This window comes from Halyomorpha halys, unplaced genomic scaffold, assembly GCF_000696795.3.
Source record: "Halyomorpha halys isolate HHAL.00 unplaced genomic scaffold, Hhal_1.1 Scaffold121.1, whole genome shotgun sequence".
NCBI classification, from domain to species: Eukaryota; Metazoa; Arthropoda; class Insecta; order Hemiptera; family Pentatomidae; genus Halyomorpha; species Halyomorpha halys.
Genome location: NW_027107242.1, coordinates 311,116 through 323,820, shown reverse-complemented (window position 1 = coordinate 323,820; position 12,705 = coordinate 311,116). Strand labels below are relative to the sequence as shown.

The 12,705-nt window shown below is 31.5% G+C and overlaps 1 long non-coding RNA gene across 1 annotated transcript; it reads left to right on the top strand.

The window, feature by feature from the left end:
- Positions 1-284: 284 nt before the first annotated feature.
- LOC106678062 (uncharacterized) lies at positions 285-11,113 on the top strand. The gene is made up of 3 exons (XR_001342692.2): positions 285-485; positions 9,497-9,636; positions 10,995-11,113. It is a non-coding gene; the product is annotated as an uncharacterized lncRNA (long non-coding RNA).
- Positions 11,114-12,705: the final 1,592 nt, after the last annotated feature.

The window sequence follows — 12,705 nt, the reverse complement described above, 5'->3', positions numbered from 1 at the left end:
ATTTTATTTCATAAACGTTTAGCTGAAACTTTTAAATCTCACACGGTGAAATTATTTGAGAAACATTTAAGTGAAAAATATATGACGAAACTGCTAACAAAATATTACTTTTTTTTCAGTTAATATCAAGGCGAGATACTACGTTATTTTGAAAACAATAGACGAATCTATAAAATTCATTTAAGACTATTACAGGTTTAATATTTAATAAAATGATATTGTATGTGTATAACAAACATAATTCCTCAACTGTTTCGATTGTTTATCATGTTATGCAAATATTATTAGATAATCAACAAGTTTAATTGGTATGGGAAAAAATCATCAATATTTTCAAAACATGGTTTAATGGAAAATGACATAATAAAAAGTCTGACTTACAAAATAACCCCGACAATGAAGAAAACACATTTGCCCCGCTTAAAGCTCTTGCGGCGTATGTTTCAAAGAAATCAGATCAATATGTCCGGATAATCCGACAGGCTGTAAGTAGTGTGGAAATTGGTGTTATAAAAAGTAATAGCAATATTAAGTAAAGGAAAAAATTAATTGGAGCCTGGATAGCAAGATATTACTGTGTGTTAGATAATGGATCACGATCCTGGAGAAAGTGGGCCCATAATGGTCTCTGGTTAGGTCTTCGTACTCTGGACTTCCATCAAACGTCCCAGGGTATATTACCTTATATGATAAAGAATAGTTTACATTTCTTATGTTTAATCTCGCCTTGAAGCAGTATATAGATTGAAAACTTTTTTAACCCGGCATTTGTCTCGCCCGGTCTGATAGATTGGCAACGGACATTTTTAGTTAGTACTTCCTTAATTCCTAAGCACTTACTGACAGGCATCCACTGCTCTTCCCAATTCATCACCTGCCAGTAATTGAAATTCAAAGAACCTAATTTTATGATATAACCAGGCATTTTTACGATGCATTTAAGATTGCCACTATCAAACTTAATTTTACAATCTCATAGTGTTAATCATTTATTTGATAACACTTTAGATACAATATTAAAGTCTAATGGATTCACTGTATGTAGGCTAAAAATTAGAACTTTTTGTTTACATAATAAATTTATGTAATTTTACAATTGTATTACGAATTCTTTTCATTTCATCAATAATTTCTCTCCCTGGGTTTGGTAGGTTAATTCATTAAAAAACCATCATATCTGGAGCGTTTCATATAAAATGCGATATGAGATATAAAACGCCAATATATCGTGGCTATGCGTAACAGTGGCGCATTTGAAAAATAAATAATAAGTAAATACAAATAGTGGATTTATTTTGAATTAGACGTATTCCAAATATAGTACGGTAGACAGATTTACTTTCACTACTTAAGTCGTCCTACGTCCAATACTAGGCATAGTAGGACTTTCATAAAGTAGCATCGCCTGTATGATGGTAAAATATACGGTATGCGTCTAATATAAAATTTTTAAAAAAATCATAAGTGTCGAAAATAAAATATCTTTTGTCAGATGTGCCACTATTAAATTGAATTATTACTAAACTGTATACTTAGTTTCATACCTCGCTTCCATCCTTTATGTATGTTTAATTTTATTATTTGTTTTTTGTTAAGTATGGCAAACTTGTTTCTTTTCTTATTTTATTATTGAATGGTGCGTTTTATCCAAAACATTCTGGGTCTCTTTCCCAAGTCCTTCGACTTGAAATTCAGTTCATATATCAATGTGTCAAATACACGATGGTTACATATCCAAGTGCATCTGATAATTGAATATTCGTGGTTCAATACCGTAATAGATGTATTAATTTCAAGTTGTAAAGAGACCCGTCTTAAGTACGGTTTTAATTACCCTCTCTCTCCAACTCTCTCCACGCTCTCTCTACGCCTTATTATTTAAAATATATAATTTACTACTGACATTAAAATAAACATGGGGTAGAGCAGGGGTGGCCAACTGTGGCCAATTGTGGTCGTTGATCGCTCACAATGACTGAGGTGGTATTCGGTGTTCCGTGGACTTTGAAGCGATTATAGAAGACAAAACTTTCAAGCATTAGTTTAATGCATTCTGGGAATTTCTAGAATTCTGACAGCCTGACACTGTGATCTCCGCCCATCCAGCACAATACATTTTGACTTCAGTGTAACACTTGTTCACCGAACGCAACAGTTACGACTCGACTCATCGAAGAACATTAGACAATCAGCTTGAATATTGTTAGTGTCATATGTTAGCTTCATTTCTTCCGCATTACCTGTATTATTATTAATAAATATTTTTTATCCTCGGTAATCACGTTAAGTTTCAATTTCTCTTCTGTTTAAAATGCAGGTACTATTGGACTGCTTTTTCTACCTATTTATTTACTTGATAAGTGATAATTCTCGATAACAGATCTCTGAACTGCAGTCATTATACTTAAAGAATATTATGGGACAGTATTATAAATATATTAGGAATAACAATAATTCTATTTTAATTAAGAAGTCTATATTGTTAACCGTATTAAATATATTGTAACTTTAACATACTTCTTGTAAATTTGAATATATCTATATTAGATTTTAATATACTAGAATTGCTGTCCCTGGTCGTAATATGCAGTATTATTTCTCTCAGAGTAACGGAGACAATTTCCGCAGTTCAGGAGTTTTCGATTTTTTTAGGAAAATATTTATTCTTTAAATTGTCATATTTTTTTCATTATAAAATGCCCATAAAAATGAGTAGTAAACCGAAAAAATTAAAAACTTATCACTTCTATGAAGAAGAATGGGAACTCGATTACTTTTTTACAATGGTGAATAATAAATGTTGTTTAATATTCCCTAGAACGCACCTTATACTGAAATACAGTGTATAAATCATAGTATGCATTATACACCTCTTCTTTCCCCTTACACTACGCCAAAGACAAGTCGATCGCGACACACTTTTATGATAAACGCTTTTTTTTATATTTATTTATTTAATATAATTTACAACTGTAGAAAATAATAAATACAATAAGTAAACATGTGGAGTGTTTCAATTACACTTGAAAATCTTGGAATGGAACCACCCATTGGTCGTACTTCAAGCATCAGTTTAAATTAGAAGGTCCCGTGGCCATCTTCTTTTCAGACGCCTCGGAGGATTATAAGAGATTGTTAAGGATGAGAGATTAAGAACTAATGGGTAAGGAGTTTGGAATGAAAAGACGCATATCGGTTTTGGACCGAATCTGCAACGAATGGGATGTTAAAGTCTTTGTGGATGAGTTTATAGGTAACGTAATACGAAGCATCAAGAATTTTTAGGCATGATTTTGGAATGTAAGGATTGGATGCGGGAGGAATTTGATGGTTTGGTAGAGCTCCAGAGCACAAATGTCCAAATTGGACTGATTATCATAGTTTATAATAATTTTTTGTAGTGAATGGGAAGTTAAGAGAGTTAGTCAAATATGTGTTGTAGCAATCGAAATCTACAAGCAGTATCTTCTCAAGATAAAAAGTAGATATTATATACAGAAACATTGGCCACTCCTGGGGTAGAGCATGCTATCTATATATAGATGATAATTCTCTAGGTCAACTATACCTTACCAAAACCAAAAACCAACAGGCGTTGATGACCGGCCTGTCAAACGCCCTATAAAAACTAACAACTAACATGGAGTAGAGTATCTTTTGTCCCTTTCAACATTTCTTGAAAGTTTGATTGATTAATAAGTAAAAGACTGATTGCTAATATCAACAATACACACACCTAGATGGGTTTTATTAAACAGATGTTTATCTATAGTTTTATGTTTACTATTTATACTATTTTTTTCATCCCGATAGAAAGATATTTTTATGTGTGGAAATGTTAAAAGTAAACTAATTTCAATTCCATTGATTATTCTACCTTGAATAGCCAAGTAAATCAATTGAAAATTTTCAATTAATAATTAATATCCTAAAAACTTAAAATTCTGTTGGAATGTATGAATAATAATTAAAATTAAATATATGAATGGGAATGAGAAAAAAGTCTATTTAACCAACAATGAACTTAATTTATTAATCAATTAAAAAAATATTTCAAACATTTCACTGTCTTTAATTGATGATTAAATTGTTACTATATATATATATATATATATATATATATTATATTTTACTTTTTCCTTAGTCTCTTAGATTTTATCACTCATATAACATAACACCCCTAGACGTCTCAACAAAACACTACCAACTTTCTATTTATCCTCCTTTTTTTTTCTTAATTACTTTTATTTATTGATAGATACTACAATCTACCACACAGTTGTGGGCAATAGGTAATAGTGATGAATGATCTCATGCATATTAAAATAACATAAAATAAATAAATGAATGAAAAAAAAAAACTCTCTTAAAATATATACAAACAGAAGAATAAACAAAATGAACATAATCAAACTATGTGTGTGAAAAAAATAAAATAAAATAACATAATGATAAAATAATACAGTCTCTAGACACATTTAAACTCTAATATTTATCCTCCTCGCAAAATTAAAATAAAATTCTCTTTCTTGAATTAAGTGGCTGGTATGGCTCAACTCGACGCAATCCACAAAATCCACTGAACTCATTTCCTTCTTTTTTTTTTTCAACTGTCTCACCTTCATTATGATCAGAAACCATCGCAAGTATTTATTGATTTTCAAATCAGTTTGTCTTCCGGGCCATATTTATTTCTTCATTTAATTGATAATTAATTAGTTATAGATTGTTTGTTAAATGATCCGAGTTGCAAATATTAAACTCTACAAACTAAATGTAAACTTAAACAACGCTTATTGGTGCAAGGAATCAATGTTCACAGTGTCGAAAGAAACAGAGTTTATAACTGTGATGAACATTCATTACACTAACTAAAATTTTTTGAACATTTAAATAATAATTTTTCCAACTTATATGTAAGAAAATAAATACACTTAGCATATCGCTGCTTTGGTTGTATTAGTGGTATTCTGCAGATTTTAGACTGATTAATATTTGTCAACTATGGGGTTGTAACAAACTAGCTATGGGGCAGTCTTTGGGGGGAGGGGGAGTACAGCAGAGATAGACACATCTTTGGAACATGTCCATTTCAAAACAAAACTATAATTTTTTTTTTGTAAATGTGCTACTAATCAAGCAAAGGTATTTTATTACCAAAAATAAAGTAACCAATGTTTTGGTTGATCATATCTCTACGTAAATCATCAGATTTTTATCTATTTCGTGTTTTAATTTTTTGCTTACTTGACCCAAGTCGTACCTGATCCTTAGTTAATAAAATTAAAAAAAATCACCTTGCTGTAATTATTTATGATCCTATATCCTCAGGGTACATAAAAGTTATTTATGGCGAGAATGCCATATCAAGCTTATATACACTTCTTGAGGATTTACTGCGGCCGATTGTCCATAGATCCCGAGATCTAGATCACCTGCCTCAGAGATAGGATCGGTGGTTTACAAATCTGCATATACATTAGGAACGTGGGTTAGCATGAGGAGATAGAAGGCATGATAGCTGGGCTGCCAATCAGCAATCGATAGTTTTGCAATTGGTCGATCAGAGGCGACCGGACCACGCAATCAGATGTCGGTTCTGGTTGTACCGGAACTACCGCTTCGAAAATTGGTTAAGCACAACCCACACGCCATCATGTAATTAATCGGTTCTGGGTTCGGTACTTATTTTTTCTATGGTTTCACTCAGAATCAAAAAAACAGAAAAACTAAAAGCCGAAACATAATTAGGACCGGAATCGTTTTTTTAAAGGTGTTAATTAAATCAATCCTTCCTCGTCTCTGCTGGACTTTTCTCCAAGAGAGAATCCAGAATATTCATCAGGTATTAACATCCGGAATCGCAAACGTTTAGAAAATCATTTCATATACTCTTACCAAAGAAAAACATCGTTTTCATTCTGTCACAGCCAAATTTATTTTATGAAACATTGAAATAATAATATGTCTTATTTTATATAAATTCTATTATTTCTGAATAGTATCCTTTGAAATACCATAAAAAATAAATGATGTCTAAAACTGTTATCGTCGAGATTCGTCAGCGTATTGCGAGAATAATATTCATTAAATTATTTTATTTTATTAGTACTATTATTTATTTATTTTTAATTTATTTATTCAAGTGTTTTTTTGTAACCGGCTTTTTATTATATTTTCCTTCGAATCTATGTGTTAGTCTTGTTCTCGTAAAATGTATTTATTTGTTTGTTTTTTGGTAAACTGATCTACTGCTGTGACTATTATTACCGGTCTGATCTCGCATTGCCGTCTAATTGTGAATTTCTTTAGTGGGTCACTGGAGAGGATCTAGAACGGTGAATTCGGGAGAGTAAAATTTAATAAAAGAATAAAGAAAAAAAAAGAATTGGTGATTTTTGGGAGCAGTGGTATGCGCAAACCCCAGCACACTACCCCACTGCTCCCACACCCCCTATGCCAGAAATGGCAAGGGAGGGGGATATAAAAATTTAAAAAATAAAAAAATTCGGGAGAGTGAATTTGTTGATTGGGTGAATTAAAAATTGTGAAATGGTGAAATTGATTGTAAAAGGAAACTGTAGGGAAAAAACTGTTTTCTTTCTATTTTATTATACCATGAAATGATATGTAATTCATATATGACCGATTACGGATTGATTAGTATATTGTGTGATGTAGCAACCTGGTATTTGGGCAGCATAGATGAATAAAGTATTCCTCTCTCTCTACAAAAATGGAAATAAAATAACTATAAAATCTGTTGGATAATTTAAGGTTTATCAGATCGATCTATTTTTATCATAATCTTTATTTTATTTTGCGGGATTTTTATCACTTTGACTAATGAGTTTAAAATAGAAGCACCGAATGAGGCGTAACTAAGAAATCATAACATTAAACTAATCTTCCAAACATTGCACTATCACATACCAGTGGCTAATTTCGAAAGCGATTGGTGTAATATTTAACTACCGGAAACTGAATATTATCTCCTTATTCATGCATGCTAATTGTGTTTTAATAAATAGAAAGGTTGTTAGTTGAAACAACATCCTGTCATAGTATAAAACACTTAAACTATTTTTAATATTGGAAAAAGATCGTTGACCATATGAAGTAGATTGTAGGAAGACAGTCCAGGTGTTAATAAAGGTGCCAAAAATTATGTATATAAACAAAAAATAAATAAATAAAATGAACATTACCAAACTAAGTAAAATAAATTATATACAATATTTATAATCTTGGCCTCTCACCACATTACGGGTATTAAGCCACTAGAGGCTGAGTAAGTGCGCTAATGCTGCTCACTCTACTTGAGTGGTGAATATGGTCATTGCCAGAACTCCAATTGTCGATTTTATTTTACTAAAGTTCTCTTGGCCACTACTGTTTCAATCTTCTAGGTGGGCTGTTGGGATGAGTGGGACTGTATAAGGATTGAACCAAAAGATTAGGATGATTAGAAAGATTTATTTTGTATGATAGGAAGGACAAAAGGGGAAGGTCATGATGTAGTGCTCTGTTGGATTTGTTCCTCGTTCGCTCGTTCTTCACTGACTTTTAATACCAGTTACGCGAGATCTTCCGGAGTTATGCTTTTTCCTTCACAATTTGGGGGTCAAGCACAGTTTTGAGTTCAACCATTGATAGAACTCTAATAACATTTCGAGAGGGGGAGATCTCGAGGCCATCTTCTTTTCAGACGCCTACAAGGATTATTAGGTAATGAAGGAAAAGCCAGGTTAGAAACAAGTGGGTTTAGAGGTTTATTATGGAAGGATTGTTTCTGGCCAAATCGGCAACATATGAGACATTGAGATCCTGATGGATGACTTGATTTGTGGCAAACGTTAGTATTATTAGAAATTTTACGAAGGATTTTGGACTGTAAGGATTGGATTCGGGAGTAATTTGATGATTTAGTGGAGCTCCAAAGCTCAACTCCAGATAGGTCTTATGCCGTGTACGGGGCTTTGGGGTTTCTAAATCCGACTTGGGGTTCCTCGTACACGTATTATATTGAAATTTAATCATCTATTCATGTATTTATATTATCTATTTGTATTTATATTCTATGTATTTGTATTATGTATCTCTATCGGTTCCTCTATGGGAACCGACTGAAAAAGTATGCGCTATATTTAATTCAAACACTGGACCCCCTCGCCATGGTATGCTAGATATGAATATCTATAATTAATCATTGGAGTTCTTTTCCAATGGTATCGTGTTCGCCAATTTACTAGTAAAGTCTTTGTTACATATTTTATATTTAAAATCATATTTACATTACCAAGAATAATATTATGAGAGAGCATGTTAGACTTGTTTCCTTATAATTTAATTATTATATTATGAATTTAGAAGTACCAGTTGGGATCTTTGATATTTATACTGACTCTAAGTTATTAATTCTATTATTTGCCATTCAAATTACAACAGAAAAGGTCTTACTTGTTTCGGTACATCGGTCGGCTTGGCAGTTGTCGCGGCAGGGCATCCATATTCGCTTGGCTCCACAACCTCCGGCTGCCGCTGCTGAATCCCTCCGAGGGGTGAATTCCTTCTCTGGCCTCCTACTCGTCAGCCGCTCTCTCATCCAGACTCTCTTCTTCCAGGTCTTCAAGTGTCTATCTCTCCCAGACTATGTCCAACTGTCAGACTCCCTCAGACTGTCCTGTCCCAGACTCTCTTCCTCCGTACGACTCACTCAGACTATCTTCCTCTGTCCGACTCTTTCAGACTGTGTCCCCCTGTGTTCCTCCTGACCTTTTTGCTTATTTTCTCCCTTCTCCTTCTGACTCCTCCTTCTTTTGATTTCTGTTCTTTGATTGGTTTGTTTATGTTCAGAGGGGGTGAGAAGGTCCAATGACCTTCGGCGAAAGTCGGTCTTTTTCCTTTCATGTTTAAATTAAGGCGGCTTTCAAAGAAAGAAGCTGGCTTCAGGTGGCTTACTGTATTTTCCCCGAGGTGTTTAAAGTGGCCACGTGTAAGATAAGGGCTGTTTATTTGTTTATCTCTCCCTACACGGTCAATCGTCCCCAGGGGGTGCATACCCTCTGTTATCAATATATCTCTGTACATTTCTTTAGATGTTATATCGACGGGTTTCTGCCCAGGGCCGGCGGTATCTTTAGCATGCCGACAAAAGAAATTACTTAGAGCTAAAAATTCCAGCTGCTGCTTCCCATTACATATCACTTATAATAGTCATTTAGATCAGTGTTTTGTAATGGATTAGAAGTTTAGACCGTCTGTATGGTAAATTTTGTAATAGTCTAAAATTAAACTCAAAGTTAAATAACATCTTAAACTCATTCATTTTTATTAACAATATTTACATTCAGCCTGGGGAACTCCGATCCTAGCTTGACCCTTCACTTGTAAAGGGAACAACAGAACTCAGGAATAATAATAATAAAACTACTTGAAATATTATCGATGAAAACGCTGTGTGATAATTTTTTATGACATTTTTAATGTATTACAGCCAAATTTTGAGAATGACTCTCAAATGTTTCACAATAGTGGCCAGAGACCATGCAGGACCCCTATAACTCCTTGCAACTGGAAGCTGAGACCCTAACCGATTACTCCACTTGCGATTACGCCAATAATTTGCTATAAAAGGTACTTTTCATTCCAGACTAGTTCTACTTTCAATGGTCTAGTTCATCATATTTAGATCTCACTCGGTTTAATCAATGTATTTTTATACCTTATTATTTTTACATTTTCTGTATCTTATTATAATGCAATGATACTAGTCCTTGTTCTACTAAATAAGTATTCATTTTACTATATATCTAATTAATTTAAATATTTGAAATTTAAGATTGTAAATAAAAATAGTCACGCAGTTTATAACCTGATAAAAAAGTTGATTCAGAATATAACTATTATTAGCAGCAGTAGCCGCCTATTCCCATCATTTCCTATTGCATTAAATCGATGTAAATATTTATAAACAGTTATTAACTTTTTTATAAGTTAGTTTCAGAAATACTTTACTTTATAATTATATAAAGAAATATCAACGCAGCCTTAACCTTTTATTGCGGCAGTCAAAGCAAAGTTAATTAAATCTAACAGGACATGTATATCAGTTTTATCTTTAAATAGAGATATAAGTTATAAAAATTTAACGCGGCCAAACTATTTGGGAAAATATAAAATTATCTGGAATAAAAATAACTTTAATCCCTCCTCCCCTCCAAAAAAAGGAAACTGTCCATATACACTTATCTATCAACTTAGATCTTTATTTATTAATTATAAACAACAACTCAATTAGTCTTAATAGAAAAAAAGAAATTAAAAATCAAAAACCGACCAAACTCTTATGATATCTTTAAATACGTTTCAAATCCTCAAATCAGCATCCTTTGGATTTAGTATTATATTTCTATTCATTTGATACGCAATACATTTTTTTATTACATGTATTTTTATTAATAGTATTCTAGTACTGTATCAATATTGTTTTTAAGACTTTTTTTTTAAATTTCATGGAATAGATAAGAACTATGATTGGTGGTTTGTATGATTATAGAGGTTATTGTAAAATCAAAATAAGCAATTTTGGATCTAGCTTAAAACTAAAGTTTAATCATCTTTAAAGAAATACACCCTCGTAGAAATGTCTTCTGTCTTCTTATATAATAAAGATCTTTGGGGATTTTTCATCAGGGGAATCAGAACTTTTTAATGAGAAAATCAGAAGAAATTTAATTAATTGGAAGATCGTTGATTACAATATATAAAAGGAGTTTTATATTTTTTTCTGATCTCATTTTTATTTGTTATTATTTTCGTTTTCATTTATTGTATAATACATCTTTGTAATTCTTGTTTATGTATACTCTTCACAATACATCTTTTTTTTTCCTAAATCATATTTAGCCACACCTTAGCATAGTTATAGCACATCTCAGGTTATGTAATCTTTTACTTAGTTACTTTATTTTAGTTGATTTTAACTTTTTTAGCCCTGATGAAGATCTGCTAATTGGGACGTGACGTTGGCTTAAAATAAATAGTTTAATTACTTCTTTCGAACGCTCCTGGACCAGTTTTCTGTTATAATTCAATAAATGTTTTGAAATCAGCTGTGAGTTATAAAAGGCAATTAATATATTTAAACTTTTATTACTTTTCGCTATTTGAAAAAGTAAAAGCATTTAACGTTAACATTAAATTAAACTTGTCTGAATGAAATCCTTATGAATTGATTAATTCTACAAAAAAGAATGATATATTATTGGAGAATAAAATATTGAGTATAGTTATATTATTAATACAGCTCCTATTTACATCGAATTTCATGTAAATTAGGGATGTATTGTAACAATAACATGTACATGTAATATACATACCACGTCCAATAATGCTAACATGGTAGGAGTGGCGTAAGGGAAAAAGTTTAAAGGAGAGCAGAATTTCATTTTTTCTTAATCAATTCAAGCTGTTAATTTAGCATGCAATAACTGGTTTAGAATTCGCTGTTAACATATAATTAATTATGCATGATTAATTACGATATCATCCAAGTTACCGACCTTTTATTTTTTCCTCCACGATTTATATTTTTTTAAAAGAAAATCTCTCATCAATAAATATCAGCAGAACCTCCGGAACATGATGATATCTCCTTGTGTAATCTACAGTGCACAAGAATATTTTTTTCTCACAGAAAGGCGAACGAGATTCAAAGCAGATGTGCATGTACACCACTTTCACCAAAACAGGGCTCTGTCGGAATCACTATAAAAGTCCTTACTTTTCCTTAAGTAATTTATTTGAAGCTATTACTTTCAAATTATCAACTTCGAGATCGGGAGCATATATATGATATATGTTCCGAATGTTCAAATTTCGAAATAACTGGTGTTAATAATGTCTATACTTATTTCATAAATATAAAGTAGATTGAATCTAATCAATGTTTCTCCAACCAAATTCCATGCACTTTCATTTCCTTTGCAGAAGTATTAATTCAAATATAAAGAAAGATTCAAAAAATAAAATTATTTGGAATCGAGATCACTTTAATCACAAACAAAAAGACTCTATATACACTTATATATCAAATTTTATCTTTATTTATCCAGTATAAATAACATTACACACTTTGTCTTAGCAGAAAAAAAAGTGAAAATTGACTAAACTTTTATAATTTCATTATCAATTAATAACAATTTTGAACCTTTTTTTCCTCTCAACTTTTATTCTTTAAAACTTCTCCAACGTTTCGGCCCTCAGATCATTCTCAAGGATACCACCTTCAATATTGATGTCATTTCTTTTTTAAATCTTAAAATTGCAGCCTAATTGCCCTTGTCACATATAACTTTTTTTTAATTTATATCTTAGTTATATGAATATTATAAAATATAAATATAGCATACTAGGATATGTCTTACAGATTATATAGTGATAAAAATTGTATACAATTAAAAATAAATATTCATATTAGAATTATGAATGAATTTATTTAATTTTGTGTGATAGCAGATTTTTACTTCCACTTAACTATTATGTAAAATGCAACAAGGAAAAGTAATGCGATCGTGCAAAATTGCGAATGGCTTTTCGATAAAAATAAACGTTTTGAGACCCATTGAGTCCAAATAACCAATTTTCTGTGAACAGTTTAGCAAATAAAAAAAAGTTGTAGGAAAAGAAATTACATTTTTATGG